Source organism: Lontra canadensis, unplaced genomic scaffold (assembly GCF_010015895.1).
Source record: "Lontra canadensis isolate GAN:19392208 unplaced genomic scaffold, GSC_riverotter_1.0 scaffold2, whole genome shotgun sequence".
Lineage (NCBI taxonomy): Eukaryota > Metazoa > Chordata > Mammalia > Carnivora > Mustelidae > Lontra > Lontra canadensis.
This window is the reverse complement of record NW_022630996.1, coordinates 40,523,369-40,542,597: the sequence shown is the minus strand read 5'-3', so window position 1 is coordinate 40,542,597 and position 19,229 is coordinate 40,523,369. Positions and strand designations below refer to the sequence as shown.

Here is a 19,229-nt window from a genome sequence, read left to right as displayed (position 1 = left end):
TATATACGTCACTTTATATGTATTCCGATGTACCTGCGGGGAAAAATTACCAGAGCCAAATTGCTGGGTCAAAGGATAATTGCATTTGTAATCCTGATAGATACTGCCAAACTGGCCTTCATAAGAGCTGTGGTATTTTGTAATCTCGCAAGAAGTACAACGACAATTTTTCCACATCTGATCAACAATATATAATTATCACACTTTAAAATTTCTGCCAATCTGATAAAGTGAAAAGTACTACTTCAACACAGTCTAAATCTGCATTTCTCTTATTATGTTGGAGTTTGAAGATATTTTCTTTGGTATAAAGACAACCTGTATTTCATGTTCTGTGAACATGTCCTTTACCCATTTTTTTATTGGTCTGCAAGTCATTTTCTTATTCATTTGTACGAGCTCTTTGTATAGAGATTTACCCCTCCCCCCCACTACAAATATTTTTTTCCCTGATTGTGATTTGTCCTTTGAATTTACTTATTGCAGTTTTTACCAGGTAAAGTTTTTATCCAAATTAATCAACATTTTTCTTTTATGATTTCTGAATTTTAAGTCATACTAAAAATGCCATCTTCTTATAAAGGAATTTACCATGTTTTTCTAGTCCTTTATGATTTTATTTACTTTTTAAAAGATTTATTTATTTGACAGAGAGAGGGGGAGAGAGAGAGAGAGCAAGAGCATACATCCACGAGCTCAGTGGGGAGGGGAAAGAGGGAGTCAAGCAGACTCCCGGCTAAGGGCAGAGCCCAAATCGGGGCTCAATCTCATGATCCTGAGATCATGACCTGAGCCAAAATCAAGAATCAGATACTTAATTGACTGAACCACTTGGCACCCCTCTAATCCTTTTATGATTTTACGAAGATATGAATATACACTTAAATTTTGAAATACTTGTTATAAATATCATTTTTCACTTTTTCCAACTGAGGTAGATCAGGCATTTTATAAACTGCCTTCCTGATTTCTTCCTTCTTTCTTCATCATCATTCTTTTGCATATCACAGTAATCATCATATAAAATGAACTAAATCAAGGTGGAGTTTAACCAACCTCATCTTTTTCCAGATTCCTAACCACTTGGCCCAATACCATATACTAAATATTTCATCACTATCCCACTGGAAACATAATTTTTAAATATTTTTCTATTTGTGTAGACGGCAAACTGGATTTTTATAAACTCATGGTTCTAACTCTTTAGTCTAGACACCACAGAGGTAAATACAATTTATGTTATTCAGGTTATTTATGGAACTGCCAAGTTTCATGAAATTGCATCCATCCAGCACTGCCCTTCCTCCCACATCATCAATATCTTTTCAACAGATGCTTGAGTTGAAGAGATCTACAGATGCAAACTGCCACTGAGAAATTTACAGTGTGGAAGTTGCTAAATTATTTTTCACAATAATATGTTTAAAAGGCAAGCAGTACCCCAAAATCAAAGTTTGGCAAAACTCTTCACCTCTTGATCTCAGGATTGTGAATTCAAGCCCCACATCGGTTGTAAAGCTTAGTAAGTAAGTAAATACAATACAATACAATATCAGATTTTTGGGGATGCCTGGCTGGCTCAGTTGGTAGTACATGTGACTCTTGACCTCAGGGTTTTAAGTCCGACAACCCCCCCGTTGCATGCAAAGACAAATTTTTTAAAAAATCTTTAAAAACAAAGAGTTTGGCAAAACTGTCATCAATGACAGAATTCTAGATTGTCCAAGTTCATTTTATATGTTCACAAAGGTGACATTCAAAAGATTTATGAAAAAAAGAAAGAGAGGGGAAAAAAAGCCCAGAAAAGCAGTTCAGAAAATATCTGGTCCACCTCAGCTGGAAAAGAGAAGAGTGATTTATTTATTTATTTATTTATTTATTTATTTATTTTATTTATTTATTTATTTTTGCATTTTCATAAGGGTAAATAGAAACAGGGGCACCTGAGTGGCTGAGTCAGTTAAGTGTCTGCCTTTGGCTCTGGTCATGATCCCAGGATTGAGCCCCACATCTAAGATTGAGCTCCCTCTCTCTCTGCTTGTGCTCTGTCAAATAACTAAATAAAATCTTTTAAAAATTAAAATATGGAACGCTTCACAAATTTGCCTGTCATCCTTGCACAGGGCCATGTCATGTTCTCTGTAACGTTCCGATTTCAGTATATGTGCTGCCAAAACGAAATTGAGAAATAATATTCCTTAACAAGGACTTAACATTCCCAATTATTTCTCTTCAGAAGTTTCCAGTAAACTGGAATTTTTACAGTAAAAAGGAGAAAAGGATAGTATTATACGGTAAATGCTCTTCTACTCCAATATTCATTCCTATCATGCAGATCAGCATCCTTCAAGTTTTATCCAATCAATGCACACTCCACATTATTTCCCTGCCACTTGAGGTTGTAAAATCCGTTATCAGAGTTCAGTTTCCAAGAGATTTACACATCTGCACACACATGCACATACACAATGCTCCAAGTAGCATATCCTTCAAGAATAGCAAAGGGATCAGTTCCCACAGGGGATGCTCATGTACTAGAGATAAATATAAAATCTTACACAGGGGATAATAATACCAGAAAAATAAAGACAACAACAAAATGGTCCTACATCAGAAATAAAAGAAATGCTGGGGAAGTGGGTCAGGGAGGTCCTATGGAAGAAAAGCTCCGAAAAAAGGACCGAAGCATAGCTTTTGAGGCCTCTGTGGTGTTTCTTTCTTTTTCTTCTTCTTTTCTTTTTTTTTTTTTTTAGATTTTATTTATTTATTTGACAGAGAGAGAGAGAGAGAGAGAGAGCACAGACAGGCAGCGTGGCAGGCAGAGGGAGGGGGAGACTCCCCTCTGAGCAGGGAGCCTGATGCAAGGCTGGATCCCAGGACTCTGACATCATGACCTGAGCCAAAGGCAGACACTTAACAGACTGAGCCACACAGGTAGCCCCTTCTATTTTTTTTTTTTTTTAAGATTTATTTATTTGAGACAGAAAGAGAGTGAACAGGTGGGGTGGGGGCAGTTAGGGAGAGGGAAAGAGAATCTTAAGCAGACTCTGCTAAACACAGAGCCTGACATGGTGCTGGATCCCACAACCTTGAGATCACGACCTGAGCTAAAACCAAGAGTGGGGCACTTAACCTCCTGCACCACCCAGGAGCCCCAACCTCAGTGATGCTTCTAAAAGAAACAGAGCTGAAATGGAAGCCAAGAGCCCTGTGAACACAGAACTCCTTCTGACATGGCCTCCCTGTCTCCCGACACCCCCCACCCTTCAAGCTGCTGCTTCCCACATCAGCCTGCAGACTCGGGAGAAAGACACAAACCTGATCTCTGGCCCTGAAATGGCGCTCTTGAATTTCAATCTCTTTTTAATCTGCAAATTCCTAATGAAGGCAATTCACCCTCAGATCATACCTAAGAACCTAAAACTAACCACCAATGCTGCCCCTGCCCTCCAACAAAACTCTATCTTATTATCTCCATCAAGAATATTATTTTCCAACTTACTTGAACTCCTTCACAGCACCTTACACCTTAGGCATCTTCTAACTCTCTCTACGCCCTACAACAGCCACCCACCAAGTCTTGCCCTGTGATATCCCCCATCCTGGCTTCCAGTTTGTTTCCAACTTCAGACCGTCCTTATGACCAGGACCCTGTGCCTACTTCAACCTCTCCTCACTCCTCACTGATTTCCTTCTTTCCTCACCTTCTCCCCTTACATGTACCTTTCCTAAATGGTACCAAAACTTCCAGTGTTCCCCATTACTTCTGTGACAGCCTGAAACCGTGTCACTGATCGTTTCATTCATTTGACAAATACTGAGCGAGTCCCCCTTTTGGCCAGGCATGATTCTAGGTATTAGGGACATATCACTGAACAGACAAAATTGCTACATAATCTTATCTTAACCTATTTTTTCCAGCCCTTCACCCCACTAGTCCTCTAGATAATTATAAACATTATCTATAAATAAATCTATACCAGAAGTTACATTCTGGTATAACGATATAATCAATGATACCTTTAAAAACCCTACTATCTATTAGATCCAGTAGTGAGCAAGACACATGCAGCTTTTTCCTTATGTCCCAATCTGATCTCCTTTCACCTTTCTGCTCTGAAAACCTTCCTCCTTCCCTGCCCCCTAATCCCTGCCCACCCCAAAAAACTCAACCCAAACCATCCAACTTAAATAAAGACTTTCTTGGGCAAAGACGCCCACAGCAGGAACCACCAGTCCTTCTCGTGACACCTTTATCTTGTATGGTGCTTCTGGGTATGTGGGGGGGGGCGGTTCTTTTCATGGGTTTCATGGATCTCCCTAATTACTACAGAGGTCTCTGAAGCCCAGATACCTGTTCTATTCTTTGCACTTGGTAGGATTTCCATAATCACAGAACACTACGGCCAAAGGAAATGTCTGACACCGGTTCCTCAAACCCATCTTGCTGCTTGAGAAAGTTGAGGCTTAGGGAGGTTACATCATAGTATCAAGTGCTTTTAAAAAAAAAAAAAAAAAAAGTGAATAAATACTAATTGCAGACTGGCAGGCATCCTTTTCTTTGTCCCTAGGGACGGAGGAAGATGGCTGCACTATCGCTTGCATGCAATTCTCTCCTCCTGGGATCCACGCATGTGCTCTCACACTGTCTGACAATTTGCTGAGAGCTACTGCCTAGCAGAGGCCTAACGCCCTTCAGCTTGGTGGATCAGCCTAGTTCTACACGGTTGCCCTCTTTCCAAAGGTCTACTGCCCGTGGTTAGCTGGAGATCTCAGTGATGCTAAACAAGGAGACGCTAGGTTTTCCAGATTCTAGACTGCTCTCCCTCTCTGCCCCAGGGCTTCCTTTAGCCTACCATATCAATGCTTGACCTTCCGCCCTGGTCAGGGAGCTGTCCCTGCTGGGAGCCAGAGAGCTCTCAAAGGGAGAGAGCTGGTACCAGGAGGAGCACACAGATAGAGGTTAATGGAGCCGTAATTAAAAGTTATCTACAAGGGCAAAATCAGCACAGCCCTGTGAGAAGTACAATTTAGAACAGGCTAGCGGAGTCCAGATGTCATCTACAAAGGATTGAGATTTTGTAGCATGATGCAGGAATGCCAGGATTTTTAGCATGAGCCCCCATTCCTATCCCCTATCTTCAGGTCATTCCCTCCACACTATTCATACAGAATTCAAAGAGGCATGTGTGATCCTTTCTTCCCATTCCTACTGATATGGCAATGGTGCTCAGTAATGTTTCCTGAATCTTGTACAAATGAAAGGCCAGTTTGCCCTCTGCTTGAGCTGGAAAAAGTTAAATTTAACAGAAGCAGCCAATATATATGTGGTCAATGCAGATAAGAGTGGCTCATGTTTGTCTGATTCTCTGGGGGGGGCCCAGAAGGATGGATAGTACTTAATTGGCCACAGATTATGAAGTCCATGTTCATCAAATTAGACTGGAGGTAATTGCCCTTCACATGTTGTTTTAAGCAGCTGTTCCATTATTCACAAGTAAATCTGTGGCCTCAATGTATAATAATCCCTCAATGTCATGGTCTTCTGGTATAGCCAAATCCCATAACCTTGGAGGCCACTAACAGTTCTCGCTCAAGTTCACTCTGTACCTGGAAGGATATTTTGGAGGGAAGAAAATCCTGGTTTTTAAGATCAAAGAATATTCCTTACATTTATGAAAACCTTCAAATACAGAAACTTCTCACCCAACAGCAGCTAGAAAGTAGCCTTGTTTGTTTCTAAGTAAATGAATTGTTAAAAGCAGAAAAAGAAAAATGTTCTAAGCTCCAGAATCTTCTTCTATCTGATTTTAACTTCTTTGGGGGAAAGAAACACGGATTCATGCCCAAACCCAGACCACAGGCCATCCCCAGATGTCAGAGACAGAGCTGCAGAGTTGTCTCTCACATGCCTCCTCCCCTCTCTCTTGGTGCAGCTTTTCCTCGCCCACCCCCACAGCACTCAGGACATCTTCCATCCAGCTTGGACTGCCCACCATGTCTGGAAAGTGCTCTGCAGCTCAGCTTCTGTGATTATCTGAACCTTGCTGACCCAGACTTAGCCACCCTGACACAGGTCAGCGACCCAGACCATGGGCTGGGACTCTTTCTGGTCTCCCCTACCTCAAGCTGGGGTTGATTCAGGCAACGAGAGTGATGCTGGAATAGTGGTCAGTCTTTAAGGAATCCTCCCAGGTCTCGCAGAGGAGGAGGAGACAGAGGCCGGGGGCCTGGCATGTCAGTGCAGACAGCCTTCTTTAGCCACGGACCGAGCAAATGAAACACCAGTGAATCACTCACGCCTCTAAGGTTATCTAAACCCTCGTGCACCACCCACCAACACCACCCACTCAGTAACACAGCATTCACTCATTCATTCATTCACTCCCTCATTCACTATTTAATGAGTCCCTGCATAGATGGAGGCAGGTATATCTCAAAATTGCACATCCTAGTTAGCCTGAACCCGCTGAAGTACAACCTTCCATTAACTGGAACGATGGGGCTCCTTCATGTAAGTGACATTCAAGCCATACTAAACATACCACGTTACTAATATTCTGTCTAAAAATATCTCTCCTTCTTCTCTACAAGAAGAACTCCACTATCTTTATACAGAAAAATACAGATGTCCCTTCCCTGGGAAGCCTTTCCCAGCTCCTCCAGTCTTAGAAGACTTCCCAGCTACATCTCCCACATCTTCCTTTACTCTCTCCTCTAGCTATACTGCCCTTTGCTCACTTTCTGCCTTCCACGTTAAGTCCCTTTCTGCCTCAGGGACTTTGCACATGCCATCTGTGATGTTGATGTTCCTGCCCATATTCCAACTCATGACTGACCCCAGCGCTACAGCCTCTACTGCTTCCCTCCCTTTATCAAAGTAAGCCTCTCCAGCCTTCAGTTCTCAGCTGAACCAGGAAACACATCCCTGAGCCCCACCATTATTCACCTCATAGTCTCACAGGCCTTCCTTCCCTGCGCTTATCAGAGCTGTCCTGTTAGAACAGTAATACAGTGATATTATTTATTAAAGTCCATCTCCTCACAGGGCACCTGGGTAGCTCAGTGGGTTAAGCCTCTGCCTGCGGCTTAGGTCATGATCTCAGGGTCCTGGGATCGAGACCCACATCGGGCTCTCTGCTCAGTGGGGAGCCTGCTTCCCCCTCTCTCTCTGCCTGCCTCTCTGCCTACTTATGATCTATCTCTCTGTCAAATAAATAAAATCTTAAAAAAAAAAAAAGAAAGTCTATCTCCTCACTAGACTATAAGCTCCATAAACGCAGGGACCAGGGACCAGGACTATTTTCATTTCTCACTGTGAACACAGGGACTAGCCCAGGGGCACACAGTAGGTAGAGTATTAGCTGAATGAATGAGGGACCTTCTCTACAGTGCTTGGGTCACTGAATTCCAATCACTTGTTTGTGTATTGACCCCAAAACCTGGCCCCTGCCAGCCAAATAATGGGGGCCTCTGCCCCAGAACCAATACTTTCCTACAACGTCTTTTTTAAATGGACATTTAGCCCTATCACCGACACCCTGTAATATCCCATTTAGAAACAACAGAGGGTGAAAAATAAGGATCTTGAGATCCTTAAGGCTGAAGATGCTCATGTATACTAAGGTGATGGAAACTGACCTCAGAATATATCTAGGAAAGGGGAGCCTGGCTGGCTCAGCTGGTAGAGCAAATGACTCTTGAACTCAGGGTGGTGAGTTCAAGCCCCATGTTGGATGTAGAGCTTAGAAGGAGAAGGAGAAGGAGAAGGAGAAGAAGAAGAAGAAGAAGAAGAAAACAACTATATCCAAAAAGGTTGAAATGAGAACCAAAAATAAAAGGGTGGGGGCTTTAAGTATTATTGAATGTTTCTGATCAACTCTGACCTAACCAGAAAAGTTATAACCAAAGAACCTCACTTCCTGACTCCTTTTGCAGCTGAAGTCTCAACTGTCTTCACCACTGAGTACGACCCAAACTGAGCGACTGGAGACAGCAGCATGCCCTGTGCAGCTTCTTGGTTAGTGGCTGTTATGGGCTGAATTGTGCCGCAACCCCCCCGCCCCACAAATTCGTATGTTGAAGCCCTAACCCCCAGTACCTCAGAATGTGACGACATTTAGAGACAGGGCCTTTCCAAGAGGTTAATTATGTTAAAGGAGGCCCTTAGGGTGGGCTGTTTTCCAACAGCAACCTTATCTCAGAAGAGGAGACTGGGACCCAGACTCACACAGAAGAAAGAGCAGGTAGCCACCTGCCCCTCCCGGTGAGAGGCCTCAGAGGAAACCAACCCTGCCCACACCTTGATCCAGTACATGTAGCCTCCGTTTCCACTGATGAAGCCAACCAGGCAGTGGTACATGTTACTGCTGCAGCCCTAGCTAACCAATACACTGCCCCAGCGATTGTGGAGACAAAGGGAAGGAAAGTTTGCCAAGTATCCACTTCCCAGCCCACCCTCTGCAATGCCCTATGTTCTCAACTCCCAGCTGCTGCTGTCCTTCCTTCTTCATTTGACAAATGAGGACACTGAGGCAGAGTCAGAGAGGCAGAGCTATATTTTGACTCCAGGGCTATCCGCTTCCAAATTCCACAGCCTCTTTTGCACCAGACCTTCAGATACAAAAGACCAAAGTATAAAATAGGAGTATAAAATATAGGAAAGCAGATCCTCATTTGCTTTACTTAGCCCTTGGAAAATGGGCAAGATCACCCTTTAGCTAAGTTGAAGAACCAGATGCATTTGTATGCATCACCCAAATAAAGCGACTGAAATACTGTGAAACAGATGTGAATAGGAACTAATTTTGCTTTTTAATGAGCATTTCGACCAGATCAATACTACAAAATGCTAAACTGCAAAACGTCATCACAATTTAAATACACCTGCCCAGTTGATTGGTTCAAAGAGGCACTTACAGTACCTAAAAATGTATTTTCTCCTTGTAAGAGCAGGAGTCTATTATGTAAAATAAAGTCATGAAAATTTTAATTTCACTGCATAAAGGACAGAACCTGGTCTAGCCCACAAACCATTGAAAAACAAAAAGAAACAAAATGCAGCTGAATGCTTCATCAGCTGTCTGTCACTTTCTGAATAGTGACTAATATTCTAATTATTAGTCACCACACTGCAAAGGTGCAATTAGGGAACAGGGACGATTGCTTTAATTTTTGTTGTTGTTGTTAACCCACAATTTGTGAGGCCGGCATGAAAATATGATTTAAGTCCCCATTGTCTTATAAAGGAAAAAATGATTACAGTTAAAATTCAGCTCCCCCCCACCAGTATTTAAAAAAAAAAAAAAAGCTTTGAAGTTGTATTGACAGATATGACTAACAACTGTAATCACAGAAATAAATTTAGTAAAACGATAATTTATCTGTCACAATTTACTGAGAGAGAAAAACCTGCAGCACAAGCAGCTGAATGGTGAAGTTAAACGAAAGCCAAGAGAGAACCCAGTTTTTAATGAAATGTAGAGCATTATTAATTGGTTTCCTAGCAACAGCCAGGCTAAAATTACTTAACAGGTCTGCTCAATCATATGCAAATATGAGTGCTATCCCTTAAATGTTGATTATAGTTGGTCTTTTCAGATGCAAATCAAATGTGTAGAGAGACTGTAAATGTTGACAATGCTGATACCAAAAAAAATCCCCTGATTAACATCACTGTTGTTCAGAAGCACCAGAGCTGAGGGTCTACCCTTGGGAAGGGCTGGAAGCTGCTTGGGACACCATCTCCCTTACCTGCTCTCTCACCTTACCAGTGCCCTCAAGCCACCGCTGGCCTCAGAAAGGACAAACGAAGTAACACTGCTGGGCCTTGCTGAATGGCGGGCAGTGACTGCTCACGGTGCGGAGTGATGGGTGGGTGATGCTCTCAGCTTACAGTCCCATCAGATGACGCAAGGGATTGCCTACCCAAGACCAAGGTTGGGTTTGCACATACAATCAGATCTTTAGATGACTCCAACAGAGCCTCAACAGTCAAATTCCCTTCAAAACTGCCAACTAAGGTGCTCCTCATTTTTACTTCAGCCCCTTTCCACTCTCCAAGAGCTGTTTGGGAACAACCACATTCCATGGGCAATAGGAACGAAGAAGGGGTGCCTCTCTAGAAGCAGAAAGTGTATAGCCCCATCATGATCACCGCCAGGCTCCAAAGCCCCCTTAATAACACACCACTCCAAGCTAAAGCAATGTGCTTGCCATGCTTTCACTTATTCACGCAACAAATATTTATTGCATAATTATAATTTGTCAGGCAATGATCTATGTGCTGGAGAGACAGCAGTGAGTAAGAAAAAAAAATCCCTATCTTCATGCATCTTAGTGCTGGGGAGAGACAAATAAATCAAGAAACACATAAACAATAAAGTTTCAGGTAATGATAAGAAAAAATTGGGAAGAAAAAAAGTAGCCTACAGAGGGGAGAGGGGAGAGGGGGAAGGGAAGGGCTCAGTGGACCACTGCATAGAAGGCCTCACAGGGAGACTTCTGCACAAATTCAGAAGAACAGGAAGAACCCAGGCGCAGGAGGGGGAAAACATGCCTGCACCCTGGGGCAAAAATGAGCTTGGAACAACAAGGCCAGGGTAGTTAATGACAAGGAACATGTAGAGAGAGTGAGTGAGTGTGTGTGTGTGTGTGTGTGTGCGTGATGTGACAAGCTAGTTTTGAGCTAAGTTCCTAGACCACCTTCCAGCAAGATCGCATCCCTAAGCCCCTGCCTTACAGTATTTCAGGGATGCTACTACCATGTCCAGGTCCACCTTAGGAGTATACTTCAGGACCGAAAGATGGGAGTGTAAGTCAGCTATAGGCAGGGGTAAAAAGGAGGGGTCTGTCCCACAGAACCCTAAAGGTCCCTTCCTCTCCAGGTCAAGTCTCAGTGCTCTCCGGACCACTGAGACATTTCAGAGCCAACCAGAAAGTACAATCTTGAGCTGATGTGCCTAGAGGAAGCGGGGTAGGTTTTTCTGGCCAAAGCCCTCTGCTTGCAAGCCTTCAAAGGTCAGAGACTTGACTCTTTAGTCAAGACTCCAGGATATGCCAGACAGTAGCCAGAAGCTCAGGATATATATTCCAAGAAGTTCCGAAACTTGCTCATAAGGAGAACTGACAGATTACACAGAAAGCTCCATACCAAGCCTAGGATCCTCAGACTAACTTTATGAGTATCAGGCCAAGGGGCAGACAGATTCTTCTTCCAACACATCACCCTTTGGCCTTATACATCACACCTTAAGTCTTTGAAGGCTTTAAGAGCTAGTACTAAATGCAAATAACCTTAAGAGAAACTTGTGAATGCTTCGGTGTAGTCCACCCAGGAGTGGGGTGGGCTAAGGGCTTGGTCTGAGCTTATAGAAGCCCCAGAGGAACCGATGGAAGGGGGATGGGGTCCAGCTGACTGATACAGACCTGCTTTGGGAATGGTGTCAGAGGACATGCCACACGGGTCTGTATGATACAGACATTTTACCAGTCTTGCCTTCATTCACGTGAAGCCTTAACAAGAAATAGCGCTAGTACTTCATTTAGCCTGGAGTCTAGAAAGGAAAAGAAAAACTGCCAAACTCTTTCATCAAAGTGGAGCTAAATGTCAAAAAGAAAGGAAAATGTGGCCCACCACTCAATTAGAAGGGGGACAGACCTCTCTAGGCAGCTTGTAATCACAGATGAGGAGACCAATACACTCAAATAAATTCTGAGCTGCAGATGAAACAGGTTGTACATGTGACCATCGTCCTGGGAAGAACTGGAAGAACTTCCTGAGAAGTTTCTTTGAGGCCCATGGTTCTTGGAGCAGCATTAGCATGGTCTGGGCCCTTATTAGAATGCATGTTCACAGGTCCAGCCCCATACTTACTGAATTAGCAACCCTGGCAGTGGGCCCAGAAATCCGTTTCAGCAAGCCCTCCAGGTGATTCTATGCGTGCTCAATTTGAGAGCCAGTTTCCGAGGCCCGTTCAGCAAGACCGTGTGTCTCTGAGTTTCTGCTCATCACCATCTTGCTGCAAATTATTTCAATCGACAGGAAACCAAGGATAGAGCCGCACTATACCTTCAGCACGTGGCACGCGTTCAAAATAAACACACTAATTGTGTGAATTCCTGATGCGGTAACTTTTTCCAAAGAATGTACCACTCAGAACACAAGATGCTGATTTACTGATTTCTTAAGATAATTGACTTTTCTGGCAAAGAGAGAAATGAAAAAAAGAAAGTTATTACTTAGGAAATTCGAGGTTGGTATGGCCTTTTGAGAGAAGCTCGGAGGACAGATCAACTGCTTATCTCCCTTCGGGGACCCATTCCTACACCTGTCCTGAACAACAGGACCTCCCTCAGAGGACGGAGGGTCTTACAAGAGGACTCACTGCAAACACTCCCAAAGCCCTTGCTGAATGGATGACTCCCTCTTGTTCTTGTGTTTTAGCGAGAATATTCAACCCTTTTAGCGCTTCTGACAAAATAGATGTTACACAGCAAACATTTATCAAAAACACTGATGATGAAAAAATAATTTAGAAGATGCTTTCATCACTATAAGATAAATCTACATGAAGAAACCTACAACCAGAAGGGTGAATCTATCTCAAAGTTAATTGTGCATCAGAATCTCTTGACTGATAAAAATGCAGACTTCTGGGCCCCACTACCAGACATTATGATTTATTCAAGCTGGGGTCCCCCATCCTGCCTTTTGAATAAGCATGCCCAGGTGATTTTGAGGCAGGGATCTGTATTTGAATTACTGACATGGGGGGCCCCTGAGTGGCTCACTCGGTTGAGCGTCCTACTCTTGGTTTCAGCTCAGGTCATGAACTCAGGCTCCTGAGATCAAGCCCCCCTATCAGACTCTGTGCTCAGCAGGGAGTCTGCTTGAGGTTCTGTCTCTTCCTCTCCCTTTCCTCCTCCCCCCCCCCTGCTCTCTAAAATAAATAAATCTTTAAAAAAATAAATGTCTAGGGGCGCCTGGGTGGCTCAGTGGGTTAAAGCCTCTGCCTTTGGCTCAGGTCATGATCCCAGGGTCCTGGGATGGAGCCCTGCATTGGGCTCTCTGCTCAGCAGGGAGCCTGCTTCCCCCCTTTCTCTCTGCCTGCCTCTCTGACTACTTGTGATCTCTCTCTCTGTCAAATAAATAAATCAAATCTTTTTAAAAAAATAAAAAATTTAAAAAAATAAATGTCTAAAAAATTACTGACATGATAACTTCTCAAATTTTCAAGGGGTATTAATAAGGGGATTGAGAGAGGGTTTTTTTGTTTTTGATTTTGGTTTGTTTTTTTTTTTTTTTAAGGAAAATTAAACAGTTCTTGAGCAAAAGAACTACAAGTTCCATTTTTCCTGTGTGCTAATGTTGGAAATCCGTAGCTGAGAAAAAGTTTGCATGTATCTATCATTAAGGTAACTTTTTAATAAGTAACTTTTTTTCTGATTATAAAAGTTATTCATGTTCATTGTAAAAAAAGATTAAAAAAGCAAAAGGGAGAAAGCAAAATACCCATAACCTTACTTTGAGTTAACTTGGTATATTAATATTCTTCCAGATAATTTAATTTTCTTTCTCTCTCTCACACACAATTTTATGCCTCTCTTTTTTTAAAAATACAATTAGTATATGTAGTTATTATAGTATGTGTTTTTTACATCTAACAACATTGTCAACATCTTTCGACCACTCTGATTCTTTTAGATACAAAATGACAGAATGTCTAAATATTAACTCTATTGGTTAAGAGTTTTTTAAAAAATAATCGAGGAATTAAAATTCTATCTATGTGGCCAGTACATAAATATGCATAATGAACGCACAAATACAAATATTTGTGTCATTTGTAAAAGTATGCTAGAAATCTCATTATTGCTTTTATTTAAGTGATTTAGCATTAATAGAGTTTAGTAGTAACTTTTATTAACTCCTGAGTTCATTTTAATGAATGTGTACACATTACTTAAAGGCCTCTAGACATACATATATAATATATTAACACAACAAGTATTCACTTTAATGAAACTTATTAGACCAACATTTTTCTCATTAAATTCAAAAGGAGCCAAAAGACTCTACTGGAACAAAACTGAAATCCAAAAAAATAAATACATTTTTTTTTAACATGCCCTGAGAGTCTATAAACTTTAATTCTATTCAACCAGGAAGTGGCCAAAACATGAGTGCATTTCACAGAATACACTCACCATAACTTGAAAGGTAAATTCTTGCATGCTTTATAACCGGGCAGAAAGAATGGGAGTCTATATGGCTAGCTCACATTCACACCCTCCTGCAATGCTTGGTGACAGAAAGCTCGCAGTGGATTTAACACTTAGTAGACAAAGGAACTTAAATAAGCTGCTTGATTTTTCTGTACTTCCATTCCTCATCTGGACAATGAGGATGCTAACACCTAAATATCTGTTACTGGTTTCCCAAGGGTTTTCTGAGGGCCAAGTGGGGTAATACAAGTGAAGTTCTCAAGTACGATGCCAATGTTACCAGAGTGCGGCTGGGCTCTAGCCTTCCGAAATAGTACTCCCTCACCATGTCTTAGCCTACTACCACACGTCTCAATCTCCTGAACACAGCAAGAGGTTAGACAGAATGCAAAATCTATATGTGTTAGGCCAAAGAATGAAGAATAATTGAACCTTTTAATACTTGGCCTGAGAAATGCTTCACAAGGGAATCAGCCCAAGGGTCCCTTGCTACAATCATGAAAAGTCCAAGTCATATATTCTCCAGGAACAACTGTTCTTGGAGAGTGAGGGCATGGTCCCACCGCAGGTTTATCATCACCGGTACCTGGGGTGCTTCTAGAAACAAAGATTCTCAGACCCCCCATCAGAGATTCTGGTGAATTTTTAATATGGCCACATATGACATTTTAAGACGCCCTGAACTATCACAGCCGTTTCTCAGCCAATTATGCCTGACATAAACATTGCTCATTAGTTTCCATAAGCTTGGGAACCCTAAGTACCCCGCGAGTGAGCTGCGTGGTGGCAACTTGTGTATTTGTGGACAGAAGGCCCTCAAAACGGTGCCCCAACACTTCAACAAAAACTCATCCTAATGACTACCTGAAGGTCGGCAATGACATTTCCCCAAGGTCAGGGAAATGGCACAAGACTGACGATCCCCTTTTTATTTTACCTCAACCGTCTCTCCACACACAAATAATATCACAATATGCCGTAGAAGAAATTTTTAAAATATTCTCAAAATCATAATTATCATCTCTTTTCCTATAAACAACAAGCAAAAGGGACAGACATTTGGCCTCTCCAACCTGCTCTTTGCACAAACTGACAGAGCTCTGGACACAACATTCTTTTATTCATTCAACAGTGACTGAAATCAGCATCCCTCAGTACCAACCACAAATCTGCAGAGCTTATCCCAGATCCCAGCCACATCCTACAATTTGCATCAAGTTCTGTTACTGTGTTTTTGGAGAGTCAAATATTGCCTGATTCTTCTAATCTCTGGCTTGGAAAACTAGGCTGTCGCTTGGCCACGGGCATTCTTTCTCAAAACTGTCTCTTCCTTTGCGGTAAAAGCAACAGCACAGCTCTCCCCATTTATTACTACTGTTAGGTGCAGTTCTTGAAATCTGGTGGGATTAAAAAAAAAATACACAAGCCTTCAAATTAAGTGTATTCAAAATCTCACCTGGAACATACGGGTCAGAGACTGACCACATAAAATACTGATTAAAACGAAAAACTCTTTGATCCTACTGGCCCCATGATCAGAGGTTTCTTGGCTAAAACATTTCTTAGTTGAAATCCCAAGGAGAATATCATTATATATAATTTTCCTGCTATAACTGATAGAATGGAATGTACTAAGTGTTCATTTTGAAAAAAACATGTTAGTTATTGGTCACTTGATTACCATTAGAGAATACTAATTAGGGTAAACAGTATGTGGCAGTCTTGGCCTGAAAGATCATCAGCAATGAATTCATTAGGGAGAAAGAGGATCAGCAAGGCTCAGCTAATTTATACTACTGACCGCAACATGAAATCAAGTTGTGTTCCAGAACCAGAACTCATTAACAGTGCAATGGGAGAGAAGAGAGCGAAGACTATTTTGCTTACAAGCTGGAAGACTTGTGGGAACAAAGATGAGGATACTCGTTGCTTAGGGAAAACCAAGACTGCCCCTAAAGCTTTCAAAGGAGTCAACTTCAAGGACATGGAAAGATTCTTAGGGGTGGTAAGGAGAGGATTAACTCGAAGTTATAAAGTGAAATTATTGCAAATGCAATTTGAGCTACACATAAGGAAGCAATTTCCAGCCATAATTTTAATTAGGAGCACAGAATGATCTTCTGTGTAATGATGGCCCTTCATCATTACCATTATTCAGAATTGCCCTGCCTCCACATGCATAAACATAGCGTGGAAATGAAACATAGATGTGGAAGAAAGGTCAACCATAATCAATTTCTTTAATCCTCCAACTGCAGGTGAAAATTTCCAAATAAAATACCTGAATACAGTTAGCTCTCAATTTGTATTTAATTTACCAGCAATTAGTAAGAGAGCCACTACCCTCTCCCACCCTCAACCCCAACATGCCTCTGATCCTGCACACTATACCCAGATATGGACCTCCCTGCGGATGCTGCACAAGAATCTTTTAAGATACCCATGGAACTCCAGAGAATCTGAGAGTGGAAAGAAGGAAGAAGCAATGAAAAGCAGACACTGCTTTAACCACACAGGCAAACTCCCGAGAAAAAAGGCTGGGGCTTCCTTGTCCAAAAAAGATCAACCTCCAAACCTCTCACACGGTTTACCCCTCTTTAGTGTACCACTTATTTATTAAAATAGGAAATTCACTTGGCTTCATACTCCTTAAAATGCAAATGATTTTATAAGCAGACCAGACCGTATCAGTTATTCACACCAAGAGTCAGATCTGCTTTCTTAGCACCAGCTCAAACTGGCTGCCTTGAAGAAATGAGAGTTTTGAATGAGAAGTGGTTAAAAGGGGAAGAAAGGTAAAATAAAGTCTAGAAACTGAAGTGCTAGAGGGGTATGGCAGTGAAAGGGTACCATAATGGGGAGATAAAATTAAAGAGTCATAAGAACACATGCTGCCTACATAAAAAGAGACAGATAAACAGAGAAGATGACAATGTACAAATTGTGTTTACTTTTTAAAATCTGCCAGGAGGGCCCAAGAAAGAAAACAGAAATGTTCTTTTTTCCCTTCTTTACCTAGCAGCAACTTACTTTCTGGACCCAGAATTCAACACAGCATTGCGCTTTCTAAATTACAGGCACTCAGTAAACCTCAAGCAAATGCATGGATGGCACTCCTGTTATCACTCAAAATGAAGCAAGCAAGCTCTGAGCGATTCCGATCCCATCTGCAAGCAGGAGCTTTCCCAAGTGATAACTAGGTAAGGGGTGGGGGTGGGGGGGAGGCTGCACAGGAGACCATTTTCCTTATGTAATAACACCACCAATTACTCTGGAGAGATGCAGACTGTTTGAAATACACACATGCACATGATATATTATTCCATGCACCCAGAGACACAGGTTTGAGTGAAAATGAAGCATGGAAAATTTTAGTCCCAGTGTTGGTGTTCCCCCAAACGAGAGAGCCCTTTCTCCTCAACAGCCTATGTACTTAACAACAGAACTGTTGCTACTACAAACAGGAACTAAAAGGCAGATGTGAGACAGAGCTTTCACCATGTGGTACAAAATATACTGTTTTAAGATGGAGGGGTCGTTACATGTTACCAGTTTTACAATTGTTCTTATGTCAGTTAATTGCTTATAAGAGCAAACAGCACCCTGCCACGTGCTCATAACTACATGTTCTTTGGCTATTGTAATAAGAACTGGTTTGGATTTATAGCAAAATAGCTTTACTCAGGACTTTCTGCCAAAACCTTATCTGATCAACGCCCCCCATGCGCGGACATCTGGGGACGGCGTTTTGAGAGAGAACACGGAGGAGATGTTTTGAAGGGCCAAAGAGAGCTTCAAAAGCAGCAGTTACGTTTTAAGTCCGATGCATGAACTGCAAAATGCCTCTTAAAACACTGTTTCCAAGCTGAGGCAAAGTGACATTCACAACAACACCGAGAACAAAACACTTATAAACAAGTTGGCGGTATTCTGGCTAAGTAGGTGGCACCAACATAAAATTCTGTTTGTATGTCTGTATCTAGGCACAAGGAGCTTATCAACAGATCCATCTCTAGCCCTCTTCCTGCATCACCGTCTTATGCTATCGCACCGGCTCTCGGATTTTTAAGCAACACCGTGTAACGAAGCTTCTGCAAGCTGCTGAGATTGGCAACTGTACAAATACCTTTTTTCCATCCTCCCCGTTTCACCTCAGGAAAAATACTCGTTTTTCCAAAATGTATGGGTAGCACTGCCAGTCTGTAATGCTGCTATGCCAAAAACGTAACGAGGACCATGTAGCGGGACTAATCACTGAAGGCTCACGATGGGCAGGTACTATGCTGGGCTGTCTGCATCTACTCTCTCATGGAAGCCTTTCAACTCCGTGTAGAGGTATACCCTCGTTTTACAGGTGAAGAAACGGGCACAGCCAGTTTAAGGGACTCATTTGAGATCATACCGCTAAGAATACATGGTTGAAGTGGGATTCAAACTTGGTTTTCCTAACTCTAAACCCACGCCCTTATCCGCCATGCCCCACTTTTTCTGGGTCTTGTGATCTTTTTTTTTTTTTTTTAAAGGTTAAGGATTTTATTTATTTATTTGACAGAGAGAGAGAGAGAGAGAGAGAGAGCACAAGCAGGGAAGAGGTCAGAAGGAGAGGAAGAAGTAGACTCCCTACCAAGCAGGGAGCCTGCTTTGGGGCTCGATCCCAGGACCATGAGACCACGACCTGAACCAAAGGTGCACACCCCGCTGACTGAGCCATCCAGGAGCCCCTCTGTGATCTCTTAAATGGGAAGTCAGCCTCCCTTGAGAAGGAAAAAAAAAAGAAAGAAAGAAATCACCTGGATATAGACAAGGATGTGGCCTGTGCTCTCCAGCAAGGACAGAATTGAGACAGAACACCACCTCAGTGGAGGTGGGGAAGGCTGGGTGCCTTAAAAAGGCCCTCAAGTTGTGGTGTGAGTGCAGAGCTGAGATCCACCAGTGTTTAGTAAGCACCCGCCACACAGCAGCCACATCCGCCCAGCGCAGAATTTGTGAGGTCAGAGTCCTTG

General features: G+C 42.3%; 1 protein-coding gene and 1 pseudogene across 1 annotated transcript in view; both read right to left on the bottom strand.

Moving 5' to 3' along the window:
• Positions 1-19,229, bottom strand: part of JAZF1 (JAZF zinc finger 1) — a 278,681-nt gene that overhangs the window by 216,468 nt on the left and 42,984 nt on the right. The window lies entirely within an intron of this gene.
• Positions 2,079-2,179, bottom strand: LOC116878847 (annotated as a pseudogene).